At 39.3% G+C, this 17,638-nt stretch overlaps 1 protein-coding gene across 2 annotated transcripts in view; it reads right to left on the bottom strand.

Moving 5' to 3' along the window:
- The window catches only part of SamDC (S-adenosylmethionine decarboxylase), a 194,419-nt gene that overhangs the window by 92,603 nt on the left and 84,178 nt on the right, over positions 1-17,638 (bottom strand). The window lies entirely within an intron of this gene.

Genomic DNA, 17,638 nt, shown 5'->3' with positions numbered 1-17,638 from the left:
TAGTAACAGATGCATATTTTGGCTAAACTTTTTTTTTTGACAGAGTGGTTCTCAATAAGTTCCTGCCTATTTCCCAACAATCAAACAGCTAACAAACCAGATATGTTAAATGTACAAGACAAGTCAAAATTGTATTAAAGAGAGAATAAAACACTTTTAACACATGTTATAACTAAATATCTGTTTATTTCTAGATCACATATGTCAAACCTTTGATCACTATTCTTGTTAATTGTGAAGCAGCAACAGAAATCATCATTGAAGTGGTAGGAACATACTACGGAATATGGTATATCATTTCCAATTGGAAATTAAACAAATTTAGATCTCACATAGGTAAAGTGCTTTTGTTCCTTCTTTTAATATATTTAAATTACCTATGCACCATGCCACTCAAGCAACATGTTTAGTCAAAGTCATGCTGGCTTCAACTTTGAAAGTTTATAAAAGTGTTTGTTACAGCCCACATGCTCACAATGGTAAACAAGTAAAAAAATGGACACTTAAAGTCAGAGGTTATGCTCATTTGTTACTGACTATTGAAGTAGACACCTGCGGCACTGCTGTAGTAGGAACAGAAATGGCAACCTACACTTTTTCCAAAAAGACCACAACACATTTTCTAGATAAAAGAAAAATCTTCTACAATGCCAGTTAGAGATATTCAATCTATGACTGGCATAAAACTTATAGCTATCAGATGTTCTGTGTGCCAAAGTAAGAACACTGTCACAGCATATAACTGCAGCCATTCCAAAACCCCAGGCTTCTGGCAGGCTTTAGGAGTTACTGAAATGCTAAGTCATTTGGGTTTTGTCATTTGTCAAGACCCAGAGGTTCTTGAAGATATGAGGTCACCAGGGATGGACTCCTTATATTAATTTTTTTTTACTGAATTTTACAGAATTAAAATGGTCCAGCTTAAAAGGAAATGCATAATTGTGTTACAAAAGTGGCAGTGGACAAATATGCTCCTCTAGATGAGCAACTGTTATTAGTGTTTTTTTTTTTTTTTAATTTGCATTTATCCCATTCATTTTTTATGGGAAATTAACTGAAGTTTCCAAATACCACATCATAATTAATACAATCAGAAAAGAAAGTTAAAATAAACAATAAATAAATGCAGTGCAAACTCCCACTTCTAGTAACCAGAAATGTTGTTTTGCCATTTCTATTATTGTATAACACAATACTGAACTGCAATTTGTTTATACTGTGCTACTACTGTATACATCTGTGTGGTATGTATAAAATAAAGTATACATTAATCAGTGTAAAAAAAAAAAAATTTTTTTTTTTTTTTTTTTGGAACGCATTGTTGTGTATGGGAAAAATCGCTCAGGATTTAAGAATCATTTCTGAAAAATCGGGAATGGGATCTTTAAGTTCCTTAACGACGTCTGTCGTTAAATCACTACTTTTTTTTTTTTTTTTTAACTGGTTGCAAGTGACGAATACTGTACACTGCAACACAGAGGCCAAATTTCTCGTTTGAAAGCCTTGAAGTAAACAGTTCAACCCAATTTCGCTCCAGTAAATATATTCTGAATGTAAGAAAAAAAAAAATTGAATTTTCTGAATATATTTTTACTCTCGGATCAACAACATCTAGAAAATGATAGGTATGGGCTTCGTAATTTGGTAGGGTTAGTCACAACCCTATACGTAAATTCTGTTGCATTAATTTCCGACTACCATTCGTTTTAGAACATCTTGGGACATAAAATTGACATTGTGTCCCGATTTGCATGTTGTGCACGCTAAAAAAAACTCAGGAACACTCCATGTGGGATCAACTAAGTACAACACCGGGCAATTCGACGATATTCGCACCCGGACTGCTCCAGACAAATGGTGAAAAATTCAAGCATCATTATTTAAAAAAATTCTCGGACTTATCTCTGTATAGATGGCTCGTGTGTATTTCGCCTAGAGCCGGCAAATTTATAAATTCATTGCGTAGGGAGGGGGAAGAGAAACAAAGTGCATTACACCCACATCAAATAGTAAATTAAGGCCGTTGGAAGTAATGACAGTTTTGTCGCTTAAGTTCACTAAAATAAATTATATTTTTACCTGTCTGTTACTTCACCTTCGAAGGGGGAATCGAGAGAAATGCTTTCATCTCCAGAATAGCAAGCGTTAAATGCTTTTCACCTCCTTAAAAAGCAAGTGGCTATAACCTACATTCATAATGAACAATTTGAATAGGACATGCCTGGATGCAAAATCGATACTACTACTACAACTCCGATCACAACGTCACTCTTGCTGTAGACCATATGCTAGTCAGGAATATCGATTTTGTTTGTCACATTGACTAGTCCCCAAACCATACTGTATTCCAAACAACGGGGGGGGGGGGACTCATATATTGTGCAACTTCTTCATTATACAAAATCGATATAATACGTATATTAAACAAATGAAAGCCCACTGTTAAACATAATCCACATAGGGAGCATTTCTTCAGTTTCTGCGTATTCCGAAAGTCTGTTTTGAATTCTGGCAACAGCCGACAAATTTGTCAACTAAAATCTGCCACTGACATAAAATTACCATTTATAATTAGGTTACTTACCAACGCGGACAGAAGTTCACAACTTCAAATTTCATTGCAGCAGTTAATACCAATGGGCCGTGCATTTTTTTTTTTAATGCAGGCATCAAAAAAGTTGATTATTTTTAATAATTGCGTGTCATTTAGTTCAACCCGAGAAGAGCTACACTCCTTAAAATTCAACCGATGAGAGCAATCACGGCTCACAAAAACCAAATCCTATAATTATAATAACGAAATATTCAAAATATTCCGAATTAGCACTTCTTTATTACCATGATTGAAGCGCCTGGTTCGAAAAAATAATCACGAAGACCCACTTCGTAGCCACTAAAAACATCAATACAAGTCCTATTATTATTATTATTATTAGCCACATGGTACAAGGAAGCCTGAGGCTTAGGGCTGCACCAGCCAAAAAAAAAAAAATTCTCGAGTTACCCTGAGAGAGAGAGAGAGAGAGAGAGAGAGAGAGAGAGAGAGAGAGAGAGAGAGAGAGAGAGAAGTAGAAAGGAATCACCAAGAAAGAGAAGAATGATGATATCCAGCTCAGGACCCTGGGTTTGCCAAGCCCATACTCACCAGATGTGAGCCCCCGGGGTTACTATGTGACAAAACTCCAGAGTATATAAATAATTTAATTATTCTATCCAAATAATTAAATTTAAAGAAAGCAATTAACGCATAATTCTTTGTAGCCATTTTTCTGAGATTATCTGGCAAATCACTTCACTAAAATGAAGTCTGCCTTCAGTAAGTCAAATCTATACGCTGAAGTTAATCTAAACAAAATTAGATTTGCTTAACCAGAAACTAAAAGTACAAACTAGGATTTATTTCTTGTCGCTAATCTGCATAATATGGAAATTAACTTTTTCAAAGTTTCTGGATGATATTATTAAATCTATGGTTTGGAGTCTTATTATTTGATATCCAGTTCAGGATCCTGGGTGTGCCAAACCCATACTCACCAGATGTGAGCCCCTGGGGTTATTTTCATAAATGAGATCGACGAAGGGCTAGAAGGCGTGATGTCAAAATTTGAGATGACGTAAAGATTGGCAGAGTCGTTAATGATCAGTACCAAGCAGCGCTCTTTCTCTTTCAGGATGACTTGAACAGATTTCAAAGATGGTCAGAGAAGTGGCAGTTATGTTTTAATGCTGCTAAATACAAGGTCTTAACACTTGGGGAATAGCAAGCCACAAATAAATTATACTAATTCATTCTTCAAGAGGAGTGCTTCCACTTACAATGGGTTTCCTCAGCCTACAAGTTATTTTTTGGTAGAATTTTTTCCCGCCATAAAGTGCGGTTCAAGGTGTCTTGGTCGGTTAAGCATCGGGCTGTCACGCACTCCCGTACTCCACCCATCCATATCCTCCTAAGTCTTTCTCTTTTCTTCTTCCAGGAAGTATCCATTCCAGGACAGCCTTTGGATATCTGGTTTCTTGCATCCGTTTTACATGTCCATACCATGTTAAACGCTTTTCTTTGATAGTGTCAATAATATGCTTTTTCACTTCCATTGTCTTATGTCTCCATTTCGTTTTCTGTCTTTTCTAGTGTTCTTGCTGAGCGTCTCCAAAAATCCATTTCTGTGGAGAGCAATTTGTTTTCTACTCGCCTATTCAACGTCCAGGTTTCATACAATAGAAGACTTTGTACAATCGTTTGAAATATAAGTTTTTGTTTTATTTAGGATATTTCTGCTCCAAAGAACAGAATTTAACATGCCGATAGCCTTTCTGCCGTCTGCAATTCTTATTGATCTCTGCTTGGGATGATCCATCACTTTGTAAGATTGATCCCAAATATTTGAATGTATCGACTTGTTTGATTTTAAAACCTGCAATATTTAGAATGTGTCCTAATCCTGAAGACATTTCAGTCTTGCTAAAATTGGATTTTTAGACCCCATTGTTTATATTCCTCAAACAATTGACGACGTGCATAGTCGGCATCTTCTAAGTCTTGCACTATCACCACCTGCAAAAAGTACATTGTGAATATAGGTATTCTTATTAATCGGCAATCCCATTTTTTGACCAGGACCTTAGGCAGATGTCAATATAAATTTTGAAGTGTTGCTGACATGCAACAGCCTCATAATAAGCCTTTTGAAGAGTGGAATTCAGGTGACAAAGCTGATCCCACTTTAATTCTGCATCTGTTATTCCTGCAAATTGTCTTAATAATGTTAATCAGTTGTCCATCAATATTTGCCTCTTTCAGTGCTTGCCATAAGTTTTCTTGGAACTGTCATATGCCTTTTCAAGGTCAATGAAAATCAAAGATTTCTTTTCCTTTCGATTGGCATTTTTCAAGGATCTGTCATACTGTTGAGATATGGTCTATAAATGACTTCCGAGCTGAAAAACCACTTTGTTCTTCTGACACCTCGATTTGGGCTTCTAAATGGTTCCTGATCCATTTTCCAAGAATCTTTAACAGCGGGTTCAGGACTTATATTCCTCTGTATTCTGAACAGCTTTTCCGATCGCCCTTCTTATAAATTGATGTGATATATCCTGTTGTCATTTCTTTCGGTATTTCTTCTCTCAGTATAGCATTTAACAGGTTTTGTATCAGAACAGCCACTCCTTTTCCTCCATATTTCAGAAGTTCCACATAAACTCTTCCAGGGCCAGGTGATTTGCCATTCCATCCTTCCTTTAGCAAGAGTTCCACTTTCCTAACAGAAACTTTTAAGCCCAAGTCTTTTACACCAAAATCCTCCACCGTCTTGAACTCTTCCCGGTCTTCTTTCCTTCATAGTACTTCATCCAGTCTTTCAAAAGGTATTAATTGCAAACCAGCGTTGTTTGTTTTCTCAAGTCTTTAAGGACCTTCCACGATTCCGATGATCGCTTGACGCCCAATTTGCTATTAATAGTCGCGCATTTCCTTTCCCATTCTTCATTTTTCGCTTCTACTACCAACCGTATTGAGATTGACAGTTTGAATTTATTCAAAGGCCAACTGTATGAGGAGGGAGCATATAATTTGTGTATTTTCTTATCTACTTGGGGTCTCTCTCTCGTGCAGCAAAAGTCTGTGGCTTCCTTACACTATATGTCGAATACCATTACTATTCCATTTATTCCTAGGCGAGTTTTTGTAACGAAGGTTCAGGAGAAAAAAAAAATTAATGTACCTTCCCACTTTAGGGCTGCATTTTTCACCTTATCATTCAACCTAATTTTTTTTTAGTATGCGCTTTTTTCCTTTTTTGGTAGTTGTTGGCGCATCGGCATCTGTGGCCATAATGCACCTCCCAAGGTTTTTGCAGTACTTTGATCCAAGCCCGAGGCGGGATTCGAACCCCCGACCTTTGGGTTGCCAGGCAGGTACTTTACCCATCCGGCTAGCCCGGGCGGCAGTATGCGCTCATTCAGTAGCATTAATTGTGAGGAATCAGTCTCATGGGGAAGATGTGATTGGCTAACTGTGGTAAGTGTGTTTTAAGTAGGCTCTGGTGAATTAAATGAAGGGGATTAACATCAAGTGTCTGGTAGACAATTTGTTTAAAATTTCTTTAAATTTAATTTCTGCAATTTTTAAATCTTGTTTTAGTGATTTCATGAAATTACTTACAATATTTTTTAAACTTAATCCTTTGCTTTTCTAAGGTATTTTCGCTAATTTAAATTCATTCCGTAACTTGGGTAGTTGAATTTTAACTACACTAGTAAATAAAGTTTTGGTAACAGCTTAATTTTCTGTAATATTTTGTTAATTTACCTTCTGTAATATATTGTAAATTTAAATTTTGTAATATTACTTCAAATTTTAGCTAAATAATGGCTGTTACAAGATCCACATTCAATACAAAGTCAAAAGTCACAAGAAAGGCACCTGGGGTGGATGGAATCTATCCAGTTATATTAAAGGAGGCAGCAATGGAAGTAAGCAAACCCTTAGCCATAATTATGAGAGCTTCCTTGGACTCAGGGGAGGTACCCATGGACTGGAGGTGTGCAAATGTGACCCCAATTCACAAAGGAGGATCAAAAGGCTGACACAAGTAATTATACACCTGTGAGTTTAACTTCTGTTCCCGGAAAATTAATGGAGGCACTGGTTAAAGAAGCACTGCAGGATCATTTAGACAAGACTTCAGTTATAGCTCAGACACAGCATAGTTTTGTTAAGGGGAAGTCTTGCCTGACCAATTTGATTGGATAATATGATGCAGTCACAAAAGAACTGGATGCAGGGAATAACTTTGATATTATATACTTGAATCTTAGAAATGCTTTTGATACCGTTGCACATGGAAGACTGCTGCACAAATTGGAGCAGTGTGGCATTAGAGGCAAATTGCTGCTATGGATAAAGGGGTGGTTGAGGGGGAGAAGACAGAGTGGTAATCAATGGACACTGCTCATCGTAAACTAATGTTATTAGTGGAGTCCCTCAGGGTTCAGTATTGGGTCCTTTATTGTTTTCTGTAGTTATAAATGATATTGATGATGGTATATCAAGCTTAATGTCCAAGTTTGCAGACGATACGAAGGTAGGCAGGGTTGTCAAGGACACTACTGACACTATGCTGCTGCAACAGGATCTGGAACGGTTAAGCAGATGGGCTGAGAGGTGGCAAATGAAGTTTAACATTGACAAATGTAAAGTATTACATATGGGAAACAGCAACCCCAGAGCAACGTATCAACTCTGTGGTACTACACTGACAGTGGTAGAGAATGAAAGGGACCTGGGGGTGGTTGTGCAGGCAGATATGAAGTTCTGAGCAGTGCAGACGGGCTGCAAGAGTAGCTCATGGTGTATTGTCAATGATATATAGGAAGTTTTCTAGCAGGGATAAGGAGGTGATTATTCCCTTGTATAAGGCAATGGTCAAGCCACACCTAGAGTACTGTATACAGGCCTGGAGACCTCATTTCAAGAAGGATGTAGAGCTGCTGGAACGAGTACAGAGAAGGGCAACAAGATTAGTGAATGGAACAAAGGGGTGCTCTTACGAAGAAAGGCTTAAGTTTTGCGAATTACAGTGTCTGGAGACTAGGCAGCAGCGAGGTGATCTGATAGGTGTACAAAGCCTTGAATGGTTTGAGCATGCTCAATGCTGATGGGATTCTTCCTCTTGCTCAGAATAATCACATGAGAGGGCATAAATTCAAATTGAGGAAAGACAGATGTAGGACAGACGTGCGGAAATTTGCCTTTAGCCAGCGGGTGGTTGGTAGGTAGGTGGAACAGACTTCCATCCCTTGTCGTGGAAGTTGATAGCCTAAATAAGTTTAAGGCTCGGCTGGACAGGTATTTCGAACGAACAGAGGGGTGAAGTGGAAGTGGTTATTTTTTATTTATTTATTTTACTTTAATTTTTTTGGCTGATGCTGCATAAGCTTGCTTTCTTGCATCAAATGCCTCTACTAATGCTAATGCTAAAAGACACCACGACTCAGACGAAAATGCCTGTGGGCAATTTCAGGTAAAGTGCATTTAGGGTCAAACGGCACCAGGGGTTTCCCCCATCTCTGCGTTGTTTTCATTGTGGATGAACCAATTCGCTGGGAAATGCCAGAGATTTAAAAGTGTATGGATATTGTATATGTGTAGTGTCATGTACCGTTGTTCATCTGGTCGTTTAGCCGCTGGACCCCTACTGAGGCCCAACGTTGCCCCACTTTCGCCCCGTGGAGGCAGACCAGGAAACACCAGTAGATTAAGATTTACTCTAGCAGGTCCTGCCGCTTAATTTCCTGAGATTTCGACGGCTAGGACCTTAAAAAAAAAGGGGAGGGGGGGCCGATATATATATATTTTTTTTTTTTTGGTAAATTCGATGAGGAATAACGCTAAATTTTTGAAATTTGGAGATGATTAAATCAATTCCGACGTATGGCATTCGCTTGCGTATGTGCAGGTAGAGTGGGTGGGGGGGAGACAGAAGTATGGAGTCGAGAGAGGAGGCGAGTGGAGCATTCCCATGCCCCACCAGAAGGGAAAGTGGGAACGGCCATTTCAGGTGTGTAAGTCTGAGTTCATGGTTTGTATAGCCCAGTGATCTCCAAACTTTTGGTCGCGCACCCTTATTTTAGTTGAAAGGACTAGCGCGCACCCCGGAGTAAAAAATTAAATATAAGTTTAATATTTTTTAAATTTATAAATCATTTACGTGGAAGGAATTATATATCTAAAATTACATTTATAAAAATCACATAATTTTAAGACTACAAATAAAAAAATTCAAAACAAAATTAAATTGAAGTTCAAATACAAAATGCATGTACTTGAACGTACATGGTCGATGGCATGATCAAATAAAGTCACGCGATTAAAAACAAAGCTGCATATTGAAGTGTTTAAAAAAAAAATTATAATTTTTATTTTCAATTACTAAATTTTTTTCGAAATTTTAAAGTTTTCATAATTGATAAATATTGATTTATTGCGTTATCTTGCGCACCCCATGAATCATCTCATGAACCCATTGGGGTGCGCGCATCCCACGTTGGAAACAATGGTATATAGCCTATAGCATAAATTCCAATGTCGGTCTAGTAGGAAACAAAGTCAACTGATGTTTCTTTTCTTTCCACCTGATGGAGCACCGATCTCAAGGGTATAAAGATTTCGGAGATCTTTATACGAGTTCCAAGAGAACCACATTATTCATAAAAATAAGGAGTAACCTTGTATGCAGCCTAACCAATGCTCACAGAGTGGGATGCGGTTAACCATTGCCTTACACAGCGGAATAATCACCATATTCCTGCTCGAAAAATTCTTGTATATATATCCTAGACAGAACTCCATGAAGCTGTCCTAGCAGCAAGTTGCACTCTAGGAGAATCTCTTGACCTGTCACAGATAATTCAAGGCAAAACTAAGGTTAGGCCTCACTGATAATCTACTTTGCGCATGAAGAGCATCTGAAGATTGAACACATCTTTTGTATGACTGTCCAATATATAACTTCTGGAGCATGCTTATAGCAAAGATCGGTCCACTCCCAAGAAATAACTAACACCTTTTTATAGTTGAGGAAATTTACATGGTATCTGACGAATTTTCGCAACTGTTATTCGAAAACAGAACAGTGCTGAGGTAGGCCCTACGGAGAAATTCTGCGGTAATTAATTAACCAGCCAGCCAAACAGGCTGGCTGGTTATCATAAGGATGCTACTGAATGAATATGATAAGTGGATATCTCTGTATCTCCATAACAGCCCGGAATAAAAGAAAAGCGGACAATCCAGAGAAATCTATCCTTGTCACCATCTGAACTGTTGTACTCTCAGCATCACTGCTCTACAGGTTCTTGCTGGTGTCCTTCCGATAGACCTCGAAATAATACGCAGAGGTCTTAATTATAGACTAAAACGTCCTGTCGCCACTGTCATTAGGGCATTAGCCCTAGTGACAGTGGCGACAGGACGTTTGTGATAAAGCCCATCTTACCCTGAATTGACCTCACCTGGAAATCACACTGGCCTTACACACTGAGGGCCGACACTCAAATGTAGATGCACCGTGGGTATTGCAGGATAGACAGGAACCATACAGGACTGAATGAAACGCTTAGGATGGATGGAAGATATGAAAGAATGAATGTTCGCATGAGCGAGAGAATAAAGGTGACAGTGATTTAAGTGGGTATACTGATGCTATATACTGTACACTGGTGTTCAAGAAAGTGCATCACCTAGTAATTTCACATTTCTAACTCTTTTTCGCGATAGTATGTTACATTAATGAGTAGCATCACAAATATAAATATAAACAAAAGATATTTATTAATAGTTAAGGCAAAGCTAAGTAATATTTGACAGATGCTATCAAAATATTCCAAAATGAGATTTGCAACCTTTATACAAGTTTTGGTAAACACGACAATTGTGGATGAAATGTTATCAGAAGCCCTCAATTTGCTTCAGTTTATCATTTTAAATGGAAAACAAAATGAAAAGTTCACCAGGTGCAAACTAATATTTAGTTGAACCGCCTCTGGCCCTGATGACAGCAGCACACCGTCGAGGTATTGACAAGATCAATTTCTGAAGATATTCGACTTATAGTTCGTGGTTCCAAACACGAATTATGAATTTCACAAGGGTCTTTGGCTTCTTTTGGCAACTGCAGATTCCACACGATGCCAACAGTTCTCTATAGGATTCAGGTCCGGGCTGTTTCCTGGCCAGCTAACAGTTGTAATGGATCGTTCTTCCAACCATTTTTACACCTGTACCAAATGTTACTGTCGGACCTCTAATGCAGAAATGAAGCTAAAGTAACTACAGAAGTGCCTACTTACACTTTTCGCCAGATGAAAAGGAGCAGAGTGGTCCTGAAAGATGCAGTTATTTGCAGGTTGAAATTGTCTCTAATGGTTGGCAGCAATTTGCCTTCCAATATAGCCAGGTATTCATTGGCATTTACGGAACCTTTTATAAACTGCAGGTGACCTACTCGGCGATACGAAATGCACCCCCCATATCATTTGGCTGGTAGGGAATTCCACTGTAGACACTATACAGTCTGAATGGTATTCTTCACTACGTCTACACTGAAGAAGCAAGGGTTCCTCCACACGAAAGATGGAGGGAAGATGCTAGTGAGTGGCAAAAAAAGGTGTGACAGTATTTGGCAGATCTAAAAGACACTCGAGAAGTAGCTGAATTTGCTAGTATTTCGGAGAGAACAGTAATAAGAATTTAAGAAATGGTGCCAGTCGAAATCAACCAGAAATAAGCAGCACAACTGCTGTCTGCGATAAGTGATCTACAATGAATATCGCATGTAGTAAATTAATAACGATTTCAAACAAGACAAGACCTTCTCCAAAAGGTTAACCTCATCATCCGATTTCTGATGGAACATTGCAAAGACAATTGCATAACAGAGATAGTCTGGAATTGGTCTCCCGAAAAAGACCAGGGTTAACAGTTGCCCATAAAAAAGCCCGGCTAATATACTAAAAGGCATAAAAGGACTGTTCACGATTGGAAAGCTGTGATCTGATCTGACAAATCACAATTTTGCCTATACTCTAAAATAATGCCAAGCACCGAGTTCACAGGAGAAGCAATGAGGCGTTTCATCAATACTGTGTGCAAGATGTCGTGCAAGCTGACGCGGGATCGGTGATGCTTTGGAGATGTTTTAACCATTATGATGTGGGTTCCCTACTCGAAATACCAAACAGGTTGAATCAAGCTGGCTATACAAATATTCTGGATGACGAGTTGTCTTTTGCTGAACGTTTGAGGAACTCTCGCAATGGAGTGGGGGATAAAAGGCAAGGCATTGAATCTATTTTATGACTATCTAATTGCGAGCTATGGTGTGCATATCTGGCTAGATTGTGCGTTGAAAAAAGGCAAACGTTAGAAATATATATTCATTTGAACGGGTAATGTTGTTACAACTCAGTATGGTAGACTGCCATACGAGTGGATATCAATTGAGATTCGTTGTGACTGTGGTTATAATGAGGAGAGGAAGAGACTATGGACTCTTATTGACTGGTGGCAAGACAGATGGAACAATTGTACCAAGGGTTTAATAGCCAAAAAGTTTCTTCCAAACGTTAAACAGTTTGAGAAGGGTATACCAAGTTGGATTCAACCAAACTTCTATTCAACATTCCTGATTACAGGACACGGGTCCTTCTTTGGAAAATTAAATGAATTAGGTATTTCGGCACGTTTTTAGTGTACTTGTGAATGAAAAGAAGATTGGGCACATCTTCGGTATAGGTGCCATGAGTACTAGGATCTACGAGATGAGTTGAAGCACCCAGCATGCAAACACTGACTTCTGGATGTTAGGCACTTCTACTGAATACAAGGACAGACTTTGGTGCTCTCCAAAATTTTGCAGTTCAGGTTTTCAAAAAAAAGACAAAGTCCTGCTGTAAATGGGGCAAGAACAATCCTGATAAAACTACCTGTGTTTCTTTCAGCTGCGGCAAACAATAACGGAAGAAGAAGAAAGGTGAAATGATACAAGAGGGTGAGGACTTTCTCACTAGCTATTTTTCATGGCAGAGACTCAAACTTACATGACATGAACTGTAGAATTCCAATACCCTATAATGGAGAGGGCACATGAAGTGCACGAGTTCAATATGTTATAATGGAGAAATTTGCACTTACTTGTACAGTATGTAAATAGTGGTGGGGATGCCAGGAAAGCTTGTTGTGACCACTTAGTACAATAAATAAACTGGGCGTCTGTTTTAAACTGGCACGAGGGAATGGCAAGACATTTAAATTAGGCAGCCAATCAACAAAATTTAAAACCCATGGAGAACCCAAGGTACGGAAAGTGAAACAACAGCAACGAAATCCAAAGAACCTCAATGAATTATGGGCTCAACTATTTGCAGAATGGCCTAAAATCGATTTAAAGGGAGTTTTAGCCCTACTAACAAGAATCTATGAAGCGATTCATACTAAAGGAGGGGGTTACACATTTATAACCATTTTGTTATTGTCTGCGCGCGCGTATTACCCTCCGGTTTGGCAGGGAAAAAGTTGGCAACAATGACTTTTTTTTCCTTCCCTCTTTAAACTTTTCTCTTTGTGACGCACCTTAAAAATAATTTCGACTTCTGGCGGAAATTATTTTTAAGGTGTCATTACAAGGTGAGATATTGCAAACCGAATATTGTAGGTAATTTTCAATATAATTAAATTCGTTAAAAGAAATATTAAGCGCGAGGTGTACCTCTATAGATATTCCTGAAGGGGTTAAGTGATGAATGTGATGTGTTCTGGATCTCTCTCTCTCTCTCTCTCTCTCTCTCTCTCTCTCTCTCTCTCTCTCTCTCTCTCTCTCTCAAATTACATGAAAGAAAGTTAAACATTTTGTAGAAAGATTATAATCAGCTAAAAATCAGTTTGTGTAGATAACAAATATAGTAATCAATGACATCACACATCACAAACATGGGACACAGTACATACATATGAATACATAAAGAGGATAAAATCACTACGTGCGTATCACGTGACGAAACTTAACTGACAGTGCAGAGGCGGTTGATCAACTGATAATCACGTGAATCTGTCTCGGGGAGAAGGTGAGTTTTAGCATGCAGTTCCGTTTTGATTAATACAGAGGTACAACATAGTATGCACTTTTCTAAAAATTCCTTAAAAGGCTATGGTTCGAAATGCGTCACTTATTTCGAAAAAATGTTCATAAGAAATATAAATTGCATATGTGAGAATCTCGACGGATACGTATACCTCTTTCAAGGCCTGCTAAGCACAGTGGTTGTTCTAACAGCTGTTCTGCACAGTGTAGGAAAAACATTATTACATATACGAGGGGCGTTCAATAAATTATCTACCTAAATATGAAGGAAATGAGATGGAGGCAAAAATCTGTTTTCATTTTTCAATGTAACTCCCCCGAACTTCAATACACATGTTCCATTTTGTTGGCAATAAGAAAATACCAGAAAAATATATTCTTTGTCCTGTCCATCAAAAGAAAGCAGAAACAGCCGACTTCAGCTCATTATAATCAGCAAAGAGACGTCCACATACGTTTTTCTTGGTGTCGAAACAGGAAATAGTCTCTGGGGACCAAATCCGGACCTGTAAGGTGGATGGGTAAGTTCTGTAAAGTCAATTTCTCAAAGCAGTAGCATGTGACCTGTGCATACCTCTGGAAAGTTTTCCACCGCATTTTTCCTTTATAACCATAAAGTTGTAGAGTGATGCACGACTTCCAGTGACTGTTTGCTTGCGTTCTAAGTAGTGAATGCACAAAATTCCCTCAGCATCCCAAAAAAAAAAAAAGCCATAATCTTGCAAGTGAAGGTTGTCCGAAATTTTTTTGGCTAGGGCAGAACCCTTGTGCTTCCATTACATGGATTCCTGCTGGGTTTCAGGATCCCAGTGATAAACCATGTTTCATCACCCATAACAATTCAGGAGATGAAAGCTCCAGGATCCCTTCCATAAAGCTCTAAGTTCTCCTAACAAACACCGTACTCTGAATTGCTTCCGCACAGGGGTCAGAAATCTGGGGATCCCCCTTGCAGTGACCTTCGTCATTCCCAAACGTTCATGGAGGATGGTTATAACTGTTCCCTCAGATATGTCATATTCCATAGAGATTCGGAACACCTTTAAACGCCTGTCATTCAGGTCAAGGGTTTTCACAGCTTGGCACATATCTGGAGTGGTCACAGGCCTTCCTGGACGTGGATCATCTTGAACTGTTTTGACCAGAATTTCACCTGGTACTCTGAAGGTGCACTGTTGCCATACACAGCCAACTTGATGAATGAACGATGCTCCGAATTCATCAAAAAAAATACATAATTTGATACAGGTTGTCTTCCTTCTTTCTGATTCCAGAAGCACAACCTAAAAACATAGCAGGATCAAAATTACTATGATTCAAGTTGAGAAATGTAGGAACATGATAAATCACTAAAATATAACTATGGGAAGTAACCTTAGGTAGTTAAATTTATTGAACGTCCCTCCTATATTTTATCCCTCATATCGTGGCTGAGTTGTCTGTATCGGAGAGACAACTCAGCCACGATATGAACTCAAACTCTTTCTCCGCCACCTTTCCTCCAGTCTCCGAAAGGATTTGAATCCGGATCTCTCCAAAAGAGTGATGAGAGGTGGCAAGGGGCACATTATGCTGTCACAGAGAATCCATGGCTCACTGTGCAACTTATTTAAACTACCAACAGACTAATTCAGTTATCTGAATTGTACAATGTCCAGTCAAAACACTATCACCATGACACGTGGTGACATACGTGTCTCAGTGACAGCTAGTAAATGCGATACTGCAGGTTCGTGCAATGCGGTCCATACCAAGTACTTAATCTACATGGACAAAGGACATCTGATGGACTTCGAAAAATGGATGATTGTCGGGAACGAGTTAAAGTGTGATAGTATTAAGGAAACTGCGAATCTTGTGAGGTGTTCGCGAAATGCTATAGTTGAGGTGTTCCAAGAGCACAGGGATGGTGGAGAGAGCAACAGTCGCCGGGCCAATGGTAGGCGTCTTAATCGATGGTAGTGGTGAAAGCAGCTGTGCTCGAGCAGACAGATGGAAAACGGTGAGCGTCTGGCTATAGACTTTGTTGGTTTGCACGGGTGGCACAGTGATATCGTCACCGTCCTCCCCACACCGGGTGGAAAAGGCTCGCATTCCAATCACGTTGATCATGCAAGGAACTTCTGTGGGGTTTTTTTTTTTTCACTTCGTGGCCGAGTTAGTCGGTCTCAGGCGTAAATATAAAGTTTTTTTCTCCGCAGAAAAACTGGGGGTTTTCGGCCAGTAAAGCAGGAAAATCGACCAGAGAAAACTCAATTTACAGACGCAATACACATAGGTAGTTGAAGTGACTTTCTATGTACCCTGATATAATAGTTGTATGGACTTTGTTACTATCTGTAGTTACCGATACCACCTTCTCGTGGTGGAAATGGTTTGATTTGATTTCGGTTTTTATGGGTCGGAACTCAAAGTGTGAGTGTGATGGTCCGTCCCCACCGCAAATTTTTTTTTTTTTTTTTTTTTTGATTTGGTAGTTGTTGGCGCATCGGCTTCTGTGGCCATATTGCACCTCCCAAGGTTTTTGCAGTACTTTGATCCAAGCCCGAGGCGGGAATCGAACCCGCGACCTTTGGGTTGCCGGGCAGGTACTTTACCCACTCGGCTAGCCCAGTCGGCTCCCCACCGCAAAGCCAAATGGTCATTTCTCATGTAATCTTATTATTATTATTAATGATTATATGTTTATTGCTCTGCTCTACAGCCACCCCCTGGAAGCAGTAAGCTGGAGTGGGCGATTATTACATTCACAGGTTAAGGTAGGGACATGTGTCCGGGGTTACATGGAGTCACATGTGTGACTAACCTGAAAAGAACAGTATTTACAGAATTCTTTAATTACATACTTAAATTGCGGAATACCGTAGTATCCTAAACTAAGCAAGATATTTGATCAAAGTGCTGAATAAAACGTGAAGTATATGTAAAAGCTGGTATTTCCTTAGCTAAGGCAGTCCATATTTCCCTTCTGGTGGTGCTGGTGAGTCATAACGGTAGATTTATGTAAGTGCCCATTAGCTTCTGGCGTCTGAAGGTGTGCTGCTGGCAGAATTTATCGAGGTCGATGGTTAGACTGTTATCAAATCAACCGTGTTTCCTGGGAACATGCGCCTCAGGCCTTTGAGGTGCTGAAACTGGTACTCAGCGGGAGCCTTGTGTTCACTTTTTTTTTTTTATGTGAACCTCAAACACGAGAGGTATTAGAACCTATAGTACTTGGGTTGGAGGTTGAGAAGACGAAAGAAGATATTTGTTGGCACTGGACTTGAACTTCTGTAGATTGTAATTTTCAGGAAATACGTATGAAGGAAGGTTGTTCCAGAAAACGGCAGTTGAACGAATAAATGAGGAAGATGAAAAGTTGGTTCTGTGGGTTTGAAGTTGGACAGTAAATGGATGTTGGCTGGTGGCAGCACGTGTTCGGACTGTTTTGAAAGAGCAGGAATTATAGAAGCCAATTCAGAAGAACAGTGCCCATGGAAGTATCTGTAGAAGAGGCATGCAGCAGAAACAGTACGTCTATGAGAAAGCGAATGGAGAGACTCTGTTAAGAGATGAATCATTAATTAACCTAACTGCCCTCTTCTGAATGGAATCAAGAAGCCTGAGAGAGGTTTTGGGGGCACCACCCCAGATGTGGGAACAATATTCCATGGCAGGGCGGATTTGCGATTTATACAGAGTGAGCAGCTGTTTGGAAGAAAAGTAACGCCGAGAGCGAAAGAGAAAACCAAGTTTTTTAGATGCAGAGGAAGCAATATTTGTAATGTGCTTGTGCCAAGAGAGATTAGAAGTCAGGGTAATCCCAAAAGAGATATCATTTTGCCTAGAAATCGGAGTGTCACTAATGATAAGCATAGGAGCAGAAGAATCCTTTTTGCGAGATATAAGACAAGACTGAGTTTTAGAAGGGTTGAAATCAACTAAGTTGTCTTTGCTCCACTGGAGAATTACCTGAAGATCGGCATTTAAGGAATTGACTTCTTCCGACAATTCGGGGA

This window comes from Mastigoproctus giganteus, chromosome 7 (assembly GCF_048544385.1).
Source record: "Mastigoproctus giganteus isolate SK-2022 chromosome 7, ASM4854438v1, whole genome shotgun sequence".
In the NCBI taxonomy this organism is placed as follows: Eukaryota; Metazoa; Arthropoda; class Arachnida; order Uropygi; family Thelyphonidae; genus Mastigoproctus; species Mastigoproctus giganteus.
Note: the sequence above shows the minus strand (reverse complement) of the source record. Positions and strands in the feature narration are given on the sequence as shown.